Source organism: Marmota flaviventris, chromosome 11 (assembly GCF_047511675.1).
Source record: "Marmota flaviventris isolate mMarFla1 chromosome 11, mMarFla1.hap1, whole genome shotgun sequence".
In the NCBI taxonomy this organism is placed as follows: domain Eukaryota; kingdom Metazoa; phylum Chordata; class Mammalia; order Rodentia; family Sciuridae; genus Marmota; species Marmota flaviventris.
This window is the reverse complement of record NC_092508.1, coordinates 68,209,053-68,224,269: the sequence shown is the minus strand read 5'-3', so window position 1 is coordinate 68,224,269 and position 15,217 is coordinate 68,209,053.

The following is a 15,217-nucleotide window of genomic DNA, read 5'->3' as shown; positions in this document are numbered from 1 at the left end:
ATAAACTATAAGTCAAGTATTCATGGGCATATGAATCTGTTTCTAGAATTTTTATTCTGCTACTTTTGTACCATTTGTTTATTTTTTTGTCAATAATGCATTCTCATAATTTTAAAATATTGAGTAAGTATTCTTATCTCTGTATTTCCACAAAGTTTTTAAAATCAAGTATTCTATTCACATATATATATATATATATATATATATATATATATATATATATACTCACACACTCAGACTGCTAGGATTTTGATTAGTTTTACATTAAATCTAAAGATATATTTCAAAAAAAATCTATATGTGTGTATATTATATATACATTTTTTAATCTTTTAGTATAAGACATAGCATATTCCCTACTGATTAGACTGTTTGAAAACTTATTTCACTGATGTTTTGTATGTTATTTATCTAAGTTGTGCCTTCCCCACATAGCCACAAGCAGAAAGGATGAACAAGAATTACACGCAGAACAAACAGAACATCCCATTTGCACAAGGAACAGCCATCCTGGCCTGTCTCATCTGAAGACTAACCCAGGAGACCATGCTACCCCATTGATGAAATTGAGAGATGACTTTTGGAGGCCGGTTAGCATTATCAAGTAGCAGTCTTGACATGACAAGTGTGACCAGCTCCAGAGAACTGCCAGACTCATGGTGCACAGCCAGAAGTGTAGGTACAGCCACACACTTTCGATATTTGGAAACCAATCAGTTTGAAAGCAAAATGATATAAAAAGACATACTATGTAATTAATAAGCAAAAGTTACGTTAACATTACTATCAAAATAGAACACAAGGCAAAAAGAGTTACTAGAGAAAAAGGACATTTTATAATGGTGAGGTAGTCAATTCAGTGAGAAAAGCTAACAATTAAAATCTACATTCACTTTATAAAATATCTGAAATATGAAATTTTAACATAATTATGGAGTTACCACTGAATTTTTCAATAAAATTTTAAAAATAGGATTCAAATTTTGACTTTTTAAGTACTTGAGAAACACATTCCTTGCTACTCAATTCCCTGCTACACTGGTTTCCCATCCCCTGAATAATGGCTTAAAAGAAGACATTCCCTTTGTGTCTGAGACTGTTGGATGTAGTTCATATAATTGCCACCAGATGGCAGTAGTTATCTGCTTTAAAGTACACAGAGAACAATTAATATTTTACAAATGTCAATATCTAGCAAAGGCAGACAGGAAGGCAGCCACTTGTTTTTTTAAAATCACAACCCTATTATAGTGTTATAGGACAACTGTTTTTTAAATATTTAAAAACTTAAAATATGATAATCTATGAAGAATGTAGAAGTGACAAAATTCTTGTCTTCATGGAGATGATGGACTAGAGGAATATATGGATGAGTCCACCAAGAATGACAATACAGTGTGATAAGGACTATGAGAAGAAAGTAGAGGGTTCTATGTCCTCCTATAATGTACAAATCTGATCTAACTTAGGTGAAGGAAGACCTTCTGAAAGGCAGGCTTCTCTATTAACATGTAATCACCACCATCTGGAGGAAGCTATTGATTGCAGACAAAAGTACCAAAAAGGAAAAAAAATGAGTTCAGCTAAATATGTGGAAAGAATAATACAACAAGGAGAAAAACAGCATGTACAAATTCCAGAGGTTTTGTTTTATTTTTATGGTACAAAAAAACATTTCTTATGGCTAAATGCAGAGAACTAACATAATTTAACCAGGTGAAATGAAAATTTAACCTGGAGTAATGTTTAGAAGAATCATGAAACCCTCCCCCAGGAAACTTTACCAAATATTTAAGGAATAAATAATTATTCCTCATTGACTTGTTCCATTAAAAAAATAAGGGGTAAAAAGATGCTGTAATATTCAACTAATTGTATGAAACTAGTAAATCCTATTACAAAATTAGATATTAGAATAAAAGCTAATAAATTTAGGATGTGTGTGTGTGTGTGTGTGTGCTTGCGCGCTTACAGAAAATGAACTCAGGGGTGCTTAACCCAGCTCTTTTTATTTTTTGAGACTGGTTCCCACCAAGTTGCTTAGGGCCTCACTAAGTTGCTGAGGCTGGCCTTGAACTTGTTATTCTCCTGCCTCAGCCTCTCAGGCTGCTGGGACTACCAGTGTGCAACACCACACCCAGCTAGATTTAAGACTATTGATTTGTACAGTACTAGTTATAGCATGTAACTGCCAGGTTCTAATACAATGCCAGTAGGTGACAATAATTTTTCAGCTCCATTATGTTCTAATGGGAACATCATTGTATATGTGGTCTGTCCCTGATGAAAATGCCATTAAATGATGCATGACTGCATTTTGCACAGCCTAGCCTACTGGGGCTATATCAGAGTCTAGCCAACATGGGAGAAGGAAATCACAAATTCTACCCCTAGGAGCCATCCTGCACTACCTAGGGATGAAATGAATAAACAAAGTACTTGCAAAGTTTATTGCCAGGTGACACAAATGATTAAAACTGATAGCTAAACTGGGCAGGGTGGCACAGGCCTGTAATCCCAGCAGCTTGGGAGACAGAGGCAGGAAAATTGTGACTTCAAAGCTAGCCTCAGCAAAAAGCGAGACGCTAAGCAACTCAGTGAGACCTTGTCTCTAAATAAAATACAAATTAGGGCTGGGATGTGGCTCAGTGTTCAAGTAGCCCTGAGTTTAATTCCTGGTATCCTCCGAAAAAACAAACAAACAAAAAACCCTGATAGCTAATCAGAGAATTATAGAAGTGTTCTCTTCCTGATGACACTACCACTACATCATTGAAGGACTCAAACATATTTCCTTTTACCACAACACCCTTTTCTGCCTTTTAGCAAAAAACCATAAAGCACACTTAAAGGCAAAAACACACAGGAAGAAAAAGTATCAGAATAGGATCTAAATATGGTGGGATTGTTGGAATTATCAGACTATGAATTTAAAACAACTGCAATTAATTTGCTAGAGGATCTAATATAATATGTAGATAATATATAAGAACAGATGAGGAAGGAAGGTAGAGAGGCAGAAATCTAAGAATTAATCAAAAAGAAATCCTAGTTATCAAAAACACCCTAACAGAAATGAAGAATGCCTTTGAGGGAGTTAGGAGACAAGACATAATTGCAAAAGAATCTCTGAGTTTGAGGATATGTCTACTGAATCTTCCAAAACTAAAAAGTAAATACTAAAAAAAATGAAGAATTGCAATAGAATATTGGAGATAACAGTAAAAGTCATAACATCAGTGTAGTGGGTTATATCAGAAAAAGAAGAGAGGAAGGACCAAAGGAAATTCTTGAAGCAAGTATATGTTTCTCAGTCATCAACCTATGACCCAAATTCTAATCTTTATACTGTGCAGTTCTCATCAGCATTTATTGTCATAAATTCTGTAGATATTTTGAAATATTTCACCAGTGTTCATTTCACCAGACAGTCATTTTCATTTGATTTATTCAAAAGTGACTTATTTGGTTTCAAAAGGATGGTTTGTAATAGGTGAGTTAATTTAGGTGAATATTTTCTGAAAGGAATGAATATTAAGTGACCATTGATCATTCACTTCATTATGTGCTTTTACTAAAAAAAGAATAAAGTTTACTTTGGGCATCTGTTAAACATTTGCCAGATGTATGGTCTTGTACTTTATTAATTTGTAAAAATTTAAGTGAGAACACAGCATAACAAATAGTACGCCTTTAAAGAGAAAAAGAGGATTAATTTGTTAATTTGAACAATCACAACAGAGTTCTCAGGAACTTGACAGGAAGCAAGTGAGGCACTTTGGACAGTAGTACTCAGTGATGCCTTTTCCTCTTATGTTTTTGTCAAGTTAGTGATTATTTGATTATAAGAAATTAAAACCTGGCAAAGTTAGCTCAAATTAAGTGTTCAGGAAATAATCTATTTAGACTTAACAGTGGATTGATTAAATCATGTGGTATTCTTCTCTCAAAAGAGAACTTTATTGATCAAGTTTATCAGATTAAAATTGACATTGAAACCAACATGGGCCACTGAGATTGTCTGCCAATCATGATCTTCCTATGTTCACATCATCTTTGCAAAAAACCTTCCTCAGACATAGTCTAAGAGATAACTGATTCCCACACCATAGATGATAGGTGAAGAATACATTTTGAATTTATTGTACACTTTATCATTATTTTGGATTGTCATACATCCTTACTCCTCACCCACATTTACAAGATTCCAAACACATGTGTATCTAAAACACAACACAACTCCTTAACTATAGAAACAGCTTCAAAAATTCTTCAACCAAAGACACAACTCAAAGATTTGGGAAATGAAGGAGCAAAATTTCTCAGGATCCACAATCTTCAGGTTACGTATGTTTCTCATCTGGATTTTTCTTGACTGTATATAGTAAAATGGTTAAAGCTTAAGCATTCCAATGCAGGAAACTTGTAACAAAAATTACTAGTCACATATGGAGAACAAAGTACCACAAGGAAGGAAATTCACATCAGTAGCCACCCAGAATGTGTTCTACATTACAGAGCACACAAACTAAAGCACACCACGGGACTGTTAGATATTCAGGTACATCCATTTCTTCAACTGCTGTCTTGAATGAAAGCAATTCCTTATTTGGAAATCCAGCTGCTTCAAGTTATGCCTGGTGGAATGGTTTCAGCCCAGTTTTCCTTGTGCGTGCATTCTGGGAAAAGCAGGCATGTGGGGGTGCTGGCATTCTTGTGTAATTTGTAGACACAATGCTTTATTTGAAGAAAAAATAGCACATCTCTGATTATAAAGCTTGGATTTTTCTTTATAAATTAAATAGGCACTAGATTTCATCCAGGGGATTCTTTGGGCATAATCCTGTGGCAAGAGAGGTTGTCTTAGATTTTTCCAGGATAGCACCACCATTAAGGACACTAGGAGCTCTAGTCACCTAGATTTCTGTTGCTTGGCAGGAACCAAACTTGGTTTTATTTTTCAGCTTTTCATGATGGTTGCCTTAGTATACTGACTGAAAAATATGTTCCTGGTCTGCCCTTATTCCTTAATATCTTAAAATCTTGTTTGGGGTTCATGATCCATTATAAAATTCTAAAGCCAGACTCACGATGGTAAGATGATCGGAGTTATGAACCACAGTTTATGTATGGTACACTCTCATTGGGCTTCATAAGGCCTATCCTGTGTATTTTCCAAATTTTTGCCTTTTCATTATCCAAGCCCTGCCTCTTGGACATTTATGATGCTAACTTACAGACCTTTGTATTCCTACTAGAATATAAGCACCATGAGGACATCGATTCTATCCTGGCATTTAATACAGGTCAGTTTGTTTGAAGGAGAGAAAATAAAGAGAGGAGAGGCTCTCGGAAAATGCTGGGTACATGGCCACACCAGCCAGCACCACACAGTTAGCAGTACATGTTACCAACACTTTGTTAACAATTGCTTTTAATTACTTCAACATGAAAGTAGTATTCTTATTTTTTCCAACAACTAATGAGCTTCAGAATCTCTTCAAATACCTACTAACAACCCAAGCCTCACTTCTGCACATTGATCTTTCTAACTCTTGTCCATTATTTTTGATTGAGTTCCTATATTTTCTAGTTGATTAGAGAATTTATTTGTATTTGCCAATAGGCTGATTTGGGGTATTGCAAATATCTTCTCTATATATGTGCATTTGCATTTTTTAGGTGATTATTTGATATATAGTCACATTTGTTTATTTTCCTTTCACATTTTTCTGTTTTCAGGTATTATTGAGACATCTTAATCTAATCGACCACAATATTGGAAGATTATTCTGAATGTGATTCTAACAGATTGTAATCCACCTTTAAATTAAATCTTTAGTCCACTTTGAGTTTGTTGGTGGTACCGAGGATTCAACCCAATGGTGCCCTACCTCTGAGCTACATATCTTCAGCCCTTTATATTTTTTTGAGATGGATCTTGTTGGGAGTCCCCCGGGCTCCAGAGACTAACTTCCCCATCCCCCAAGAAGAGCCGTCCAATGGTGAGCCCTGCTGGCTCACATGATGCTTACCCACCAATCAGAGCCTTGCTGGCTCACCTGATCCTTACCCTCCAATCAAAAAGCACCCCATGCCAACTGTCAAACCACTCCTGGCTCTATAAATATGCAGAGCTGTTCCTCAATAAATGGGCATTTGCTACCACTACAAGCCTTGTTCGTTCTTTCAGATCTCACTAAATTGCCAAGGATGGATTCAAATTTACCATCCTCCTACCTCAGTCTCTCAAATTACTGGGATTACAGGCATATGCAATTCTACCCTTCATGTTTGTCTGTTTAGATGATGTAAATAAGGCATGCCAATTAATTTTCTCCATGTAGTAAGAGAAATTTCCATCATTCTTCATAAGAAATATAGGTTTACTTCATTTATCTGTAATCCTTATATCCCATACACCAATTTTCAATATCCATGAATCTATTCATGAAGTCTCCCTCATCCATGGGTCTGTAAAGTTACTGAAGTACAATATTGCATTTATTTTTGTAAGCCATTTCCCCCAGGAGCATTACCTCTACTTACTGTAGAATGGTATTAGAAACCAACACTTAGGCTCTGAGTGTGCTTGTTGTTGCTGGGATTTCAATTTTGAGGCCCTCCTGGCTTACAGAGCAAAGAATTATGTTTGTATACTAACCTTTACCAAAATACATATATATAAATATGCGGTGTAGATATTTGAATATGAATAGAGCATGTAGGGCTAAAAGCAAAAGGCGCTACATACTACTACTATACTCTAGTTGATAAAGTTGCTTCCCGAGGTACAGGCTAATAACTCTGATACTGCTATACAAGCATACTAGAACAATTAAGTGGATAGGTAGTAAATGGTAGGAACAAGGTTTCTCACTGTTGGGGAACCAGATGTTTCAATGACTTCAGATCCATAATCTACCCAATAATGGATGTGCTTTGAAAGCATCAGTAGGAACTCATGGTAAACTAACCATACCAGATAGAAAATGAAACTGTTAACCTTAAACTTAACTAAGCCTTTTTTTTTCTATAGAAATTCTAAACACACTTTTGACTATTAGCCTATAAAGCAAATAGGGTAAAAATGAATGAACTTTTACCGACAATAGTATATTGTTTAATGAATCGAAGTGAACCTGTGTGTATGCATATGTGTATGCCACATGTATGGGCACACACACACACACACACACAATGAGACACAGAACAAAGGTGAGTTCATGATACTCTAACTCAGCTTTAAGCTTAATACGCTAAACTTCACAACTTTGTTTTCTTCATTTATAAAAAAAAAAAAAAAAAAAAAAATCCTTCACTGGATTATAAAGATTAGATGGCACACTGAGTACAATTTCTTAATGTAACTTTTTGGCATACAATATATACTCAAAAAAAAAAAAGGTCTTTAATTTACTGCTGAGAAGATTGCAAGCTTGGCTTCAAGTCAAAATATCAAGTAAAAGTTTCTCTTTTGTTGATATAAAGAAGTTATCTTGGGGCTGGGGATGTGGCTCAAGTGGTAGCGCAGTGTGCTTGCCTGGCATGCGTGCGGCCCGGGTTCGATCCTCAGCACCACATACAAACAAAGATGTTGGTTCCGCCGAAAACTAAAAAATAAATATTGAAAATTCTCTCTCTTTCTCTCTCTCTCTCTTAAAAAAAAGAAAAAAAAGAAGTTATCTTAACATGTAGCTTTCTCCAAAATGGACGTAGTCAAGCTCAACTACATCTAGTGTAGATTCGCTATACTAAAGTGTCTTTTTCCAGAACAGCTATAGGAAAGATGTATTTAATTACATTTTAAAATCTTAGAGCAATCACTTAACAGGTGCAACTGTAAAAACTTTTGGAGAAAATAGGGAGTTAAACTAAAACAATGTAGATGACCCCTTTCTACATAATGTCTCTGCCTAAACACTAAGCTTAATCAAGAGAGGTTAGGGAAAGGGTGAACCCTATGGGGCATGCTACCTCTTGTGTTGCTGTCCCCAATTATCAACAAAACAATAGGACAGGTAAGGGGGCACAGTGCATACAATATCCACTTGAACATCAAATACCCACTTGAAGCACATATAATTATATTTGGAGATTGATTCATGTTTAATATAAGTAGTCTTTTTATTTATGCATTGAGGGATTCTATTGTGTATTTTATTTCTACTCAAAGGTAGAATTTTAATTCGTTTGGGGCCTAAACTGGGCTTGAGAATATAGTATATTGTTTAAGAATAATTATATTTTAGAGATGACAATTTAGAGGTCATGCAGTCTACACACTCGCAATTCCAAGGGGGGAAACCTTGACACAGAGAGGTTAAGGGCTTTGTACAGGTTGCACAGCAAATAACAACAATCACAGAATTATTTAAAGAGAAAATCACCATGGCTTTAAAGTTGTAGTTGGAAACAGCTAGAACTGGATTTGGCCTTTGAAATTGCCTTGTTATGTCTTCTCATTTTATGGATAAAATAACTAAGGTCCAGAGAAGTTCCAGCAACCCCAGCATCTGAATCACTCCCTTCACCAACATTCCACAGTTTTCTGCATTCTGTGTGGCCCCTCTTTATTCAGATATGTCTTTGAAATAAATTTTAAGTTAGTAAGTATAATTTCTATAGCTAACATACAATGTAACAGTAATTATAATAATGATTTTATTATTATAGAAAATTAAATAACGTTTTGCATATATTTCAGCTAAAGATATATTTCTGCCTGATTTATTTGCTTGCCGAGTGTATTCTCCTTTCTGGACAATCTCTTTTCTTTCGGTTCTTCACCTTATTTTTCCTTAAAAAAAATAAAATAAAAATCCCCACTATATTGTTACCATGGAAATTGTTCTCTTCCCCCCAAATTCCTTCTTTTGAAGCTATTTATTTAGTGTAGTATATTCTGGAAATATTTATTTCTTTATGAAGACTCCAGCCACCTTAAGTCTTAAATTTCAATTTATGTTTTCCTGTTTCATGTAATGCGTTTTTCTCACACCAAAAGCATACCACACCCATAGAAACCTGTTTTTAGCTAAATATCGTTCATTACACACAATGTCCTATAGATGTCGCAGTACACCATATATTAAGCAATGGTAAATCTTAAATGGTTTTTCATAACACCACTGTGTTGCATTAAGGCTCATCAGATATGTATCTCCGTGGGTCCACATAAAAGAAAAATCTAGGCTGACACTAAAAAATAAAAATAAAGAAAGAAAAAGAAATGCTGTGACTTTAGAAACAAAACAAATTACTTACATTGAAGTCCTCACTAAGTAATGTATGCACAGCCTTTTAACTTAATGTTGTTCCAACAGGTCAAATGTAGAAGTGGGGAAATACAGTAAATTAATGACTTTATTTGAAGCAGAGATATTTAATATTTTACTTTCAAGTGTTATGTCCCACTTTTACAGGAAAAAAAATTCTGATTGGATTATTTCACATTAGATTTCAAAAGGAAAGCTGTGGTCACATGCCCTTGTGGCAAATGGCTATTGCCCTATGGCATTCACTCACATTATGGATCCAAGGAAATGACTTCTATATGTAATTGATGAAAGGTATGTTTGGGATCTCCCGTAGACACTTCATTCCAGGATTGAGAAACTGAGTCTTACAGATGATAAATGACCTAGCCGAAGCCACAAAGGTCAATGCAGGCAGAACTGGGATTTCCATATCATTGCTGGTTTTACATTACTCTCAGAAATATTACTCTCAGAAATAAAGAGCTAAGCTGATTAGCCTAATTAAAAGCTAGAGCAGCTGGGGAAATGTTCAAAGTGAGCCTTGTTCAACAATTACATTGACTAACAAAACTATAGTATTGACCATTTATTGAGCCCCTTATGCAACAGTTGTATATGGATCATTGTACATAATCTTCACAAATACATTGTGCCTGTTTTCTACTTTTAAAATCAAGTTGTTCGGTGCTACGTATAAAACTGGTTTGTGTGTGTGTGTGTGTGTGTGTGTATGTGCTATGCTATTGAGAAAAATTAGGACTTATGAGACATATATAATAACAATACTAGTGAAAATATTTACTGAAAATTTACTGTAGGCCAGGTATTGAGCTAGACCCTTTATATAAACACATATATATGTTACCCTTGAGATGTCTCTGAAAAATAAATCCTATCATGGTTAATTTCCACAATAAGAAACAAAATAGTCAAGGGGACAGAAATACTTGTGCAAAATTATCCACCAAGAATTGGAGCTAATGTTTAAATGCAAAAATCAGGGAGAACTTGCTCTAGGTTGGTGCCAGGAAAGGAGAAAACATACCTTTTTAACTCTCTCTCTCTCTCTACACACACACACACACACACACATATATATATATATATATATATCCCACAAATATATGTGCATTTAACTATATCAATAGATGTTCACTAGTGTGTGTGTATATATATATATATATATATATATATATATATATATATATATATATATAATTTTATGTACACATGAAAATATATAAACTATATAAAATACTATGAGTAAGGTGGGTAAATATAGAACTAGGGTTGATTGCAGGTAAAGAAGCCAAAATTTACTAACAATGTATTTTAATTCATAATTTCTTTGCTGGTCCTACAAATGAGACACTCAAAAAATAACACAAAGAAAATACTAGATAATAAAGAGCCTTTCATTCTCAGAGAAGGATAACAATGAAGTTGGGAGGACACAGAAGAACAACTTCCTAAAAGGCCAGCTTGTTGTCAGGTGAGGACAATGATGATCCAGAGCTTAAGACAAAGCCCGGGTAGCTCCAAAGGGTGAACATTAATGATGAAGACTGAAATGCCTATTTCAACCACTCATATGAGTAACCTAGGTTAATCTAAGTTAACTGTATCAAAACTCCCCCAAAACATACTATTTAGTGACCCTTTAAGCTATTTCTTGGAAAACAATTTCCATAGCACTTTGTTACCTTGAGTGAAGTAAGTTAATGCCTTTCAGCTTTGGTTTCCACATCTGCAAAGTAAGGGTGAGAGACATAATGCTCCTCAGAGTTTTCTCCAAACTTCAAAAACAATGAATTTTAAAACACTAATTGCAGTGATTTAATTAAAAAACAAATAACAAAAAAAGTTCATTTCTTTCTCTCTCTCTTTCAGCAATCACTTTTCATTAGTTTAAATCCCCAAAGTAATTGGTTCTTACCCTCTTTGAAGTATTGATTTTAGGATTTGCAAAACTTTGTAAGGATTTGTGAGTCATTACCATTGTTTGGACTATGCCATCAGGAACTAACTGCCACAGTACTGAAACAGAGGGGTGGATTAAAGGTTATTAAAAAGCACAGCAAAGATTATGACAACCTTCCATTGAAATATGCAGCCTTAGAATATACAAAATTAACACAACGGAACTGCTGTGCTAGTTTCTGCATCTGATGCTTGCTTAGTGAAGAGCTCTGGGTGAGTCTATCAACTTGCTATGCCTCCACTTTCTTCTCTCCAAAATGCTGATAGCATTTCACAGGATGCTCATCTACTGAGCAAAGTAAAGATCTAGAATGGCCTTGTATATTTAACTTAAATAAATATCAATACAGGGGGGATAGGAAGGGCAGCAGAATAAAATAGACACTAGTATTGCTGTATGTATAAATGTAACTGTATAACCAATGTGATTCTGCAACCTGTACACTTGAAAAAATGAGAAATCATACCCCATTTGATTCAAATGTATGATATGTCAAGATCATTGTATTGTCATGAGCAACTAATAAAAAATAAATATCAATACTGTTGCTGGTTATAATCATCTCTAACTTGCTCCACTATATACAAAGTCACTATACCTTAATGTTGTCTTTGATATCCAATTACAATGATCTCTTTTTGTCCTAGAGCATCCTGGTTTTGGTTTGATTCACCATCCCTAGCACAATCAATGAAGACACTTTCAAGAGAAAGATGCTCTAGATGATTAATTTTGCAATTTAGATAGTGGGTTTTTAAATTAAGTTTTATCTTGTGCTGCTGATAATATAAATTTATTTTAATATAGTTCTGTTTTCAAACTACAGAGTTACAGAACTATACCAAATTAATCTAAATATTGCCTAAATATGCGTTTATTCACAGTGCTGGGCATCATGGAATGCTGTCTTCCCTTTGTATTGCTGTAGAGGGATAACTTACTGTGTATGTGTAGTTTTCTTTCTTTCCTTTCTCCTCTCCACTTTCTCCATCAAAGGTTATCATTACATCGGTATTAAAGGCACTGTCATAATCTGGGCCACCTCATTGGGGGCAAATCAGGTGGATGCTTCTATTTAATTTCTGGAGTGATTTCCCCAAAACGATCTCTATCCCCACCCACGTAAATTTCTTTCCCTTCTTCGGATGAAATTCCAGGATTAGAAATCCATTTCTCTGTGTAAATCAATAACCTCTCCAGGCGATCTCTTTCAAAATGAAGATACTCAAGGGAGTGTTCATCATTAAGCTCTTAACACTTCTGTGTGAAGGATTTTCATCAGCCTTTTCCTACTATGAAAGGACAGCTTGACCCTGCAAGTCAGGCTTGGCTCCATGTGAGACTGTGCAGACACCTGGACAGGGAAAAAATGAGGATTGGCTCCAGGGAGGGAGAAGGTGACAGAATTGTGTGTGTTTCACATGTTTCTAAAGTGACTTCCACAGGAGCCCTTTCACACATACAGAGCACACCTTTCCTAACTGAATACCCCTGGGCTGCTGAAGTATGGAATAGAATACTTAGGGAGTAGTTGGTCTACAGCTTCCCCCTAAAATTCCTTCCAGGCAAAAAAAAAAAAAAAAAAAAAAAAAAATCAGGTTGTTGGTGGTTGAGGTACTATGGAACATAGTGAAAGCAAAAACGATGATGTGCAAGTGGTGAGGTGTATGGGTGCCATATGGAAATGGAAATGTCAAAGCCAGAAATAGGAATCCAGGTCCCTGGTGCAGTGAGATTTGGAAGATAAGACACACCTGGTTTGGTTCCACAATTAGGCTACTGTGAATTAAGCTGCTATAAACAGTGATGTGGTTGCATCACTATAGTATGCTGATTGTAAGTCCTTTGGGTAAAGACCAAGGAGTGGGATAGCTGGGTAATGGATAAAGAAACTGTGATATATATCCACAATGGAATATCACCATTAAAAGAGAATGAAATTATGGCATTTGCAGGTCAATGGATGGAGTTGGAGAATATCATGCAAAGTGAATTAAGCCAATTCCAAAAAACCAAAGGCCAAATGTTCTCTCTGATAAGTGGAGGCTGATTCATAATGGAGGGTGGGGCATGGGAAGAATGCAGGAACTTTGGGCAAAAGGGAGGTACAGTAGGGGAGGGGACATGGAGGCAGGAAAGATGGTGGAATGAGATGGACATCATTACCCTAGGTACATGTATGACTTCACATATGGTGAAACTCTACATCGTGTACAGAGAAATGTGTAATAAAATGTGTAATGCATCCTGCTGTCATATATAAATACAATGAAAAATAAAAAATGAAAAAAAGAAGTGCTCCATTTGTGTACAATAAATCGAAATGCATTTTGCTGTCATATATACATAATTAAAACAAACAAATAAATAAATAAGACACACTGAAAGAAGAGAGTTTTTGTCACATATGTGTGGACATAGTTTTTAGAAACCAACAGCAGAGCAGGTGCTACACAAAGAACAGAACCATTCAGAATGCTAAGGGCCCACTCACTGATAGAGGGCCCTTACAGAAATGGCAACAACTCTCCATTTCTATCTCTAAGACTGTATTTCTACCCCAGATGCTATAAATACTGCCTGTTCCTCAAGTTTTCCAAAAAACAAAGCAGAAATTCTAACCCTATAGTTTCTAGGAAACAACTGATGTATTTACTGTTGTGTTGACTGACTGATAAATTTGCTTCTGCTCCAGGGAACCAGAAAGGTTTACAAAGGTTTACTTGGTCACAAGCAACAGGGAAATGTGGCACTTTGCCTTTCCCTTTGCTCTGCATCAACTGTGAAAATCCACATTCTATCCATTTCCTGGGAACTGGAGCTCCACTCAGCCAATCAGAAGCTGAAAGGACTGTACATCTGCTTTCCCTCAGAACCTGAAGAGAAAACTGTATTAGCTGAAGACAGATACCTGTGTTTTCTAAGCTGAGGCAGCACAGAAAAATAAAATTGGATACTACAGGGAAGCACTAGTTTACACTTGATTTGTTCAGTAAAATATTTCTCAAAATTATACCTTAAAATTATTTTTCAGGAATGAAAGAGGAATCTCACAAAAATTGAAAGGAAACCAATAGACTAGAGGAAGGGACTGAGGAGAGATGGAGGAGGGGAGGGCATGGGGTCATACTGGGGAACACAATGGACCACAGTGTGCAATGTGGATTTACAAACGCACCTCAATTGTTTCACTTTTATATGTAATTATAATGCACTAATTAAAATACAATAATAGAATGAAGACCAGTAGTGTAGAGCCAGAGGATCAAGGGGTGAGAGGAGAAGAGGTACTGGAGAATGAGATTAATCAAGTTGTGTTTTGTGCTGCACAGGGATGACACACCGAATTTTAGTGCACCAATTAAAAATAAATAAATAAATTGATACAATCCATCCATTCAACAAAAATATAGTTAGATTTTTTGATGTAAAATAAACATTTAAAATATAAAATTTGTATGTCAAATACATGATTTACCACTTTATTAAATAATAATTCTTTTTCACACTTAAAATATTTTCACTCCATTTTTAGACCATTGCAATTTAAATCAAGCTGAACTCTGACTTCCAGTAGTAACTGTTTGTTAACCATACTTGGGCACAAATGCAGAATCATTGCAAAGGGCTTGTCTAGACGTAGTAGGAGTTGGTTTGCAGGTGAGCAATCCATTTCTGATTTTTCTTGAGACACTTCTCTGGGAAAATAATCCCATAGTTTAATATTTCAGAACCACCTGTGAGCCTGGCTTTTTCTCCCTCTTGTAAATGGATGAGCACTTCCTAGTCTGGGCATACTCCAAGTGAGTATTATGCAAGAGATGGGGCAACAGGCAAACCAAACATCTTGCTAAGGCAGGGACAGTTACAATACAGCTAGCCTGCCTTGTGGACTAGTAACAAAAGCCAGAAAGATATTATGTGAGTGTATCCTGTTTACAGTTGTATTTTAATACTGAGCTTCCATCTTTTTCTT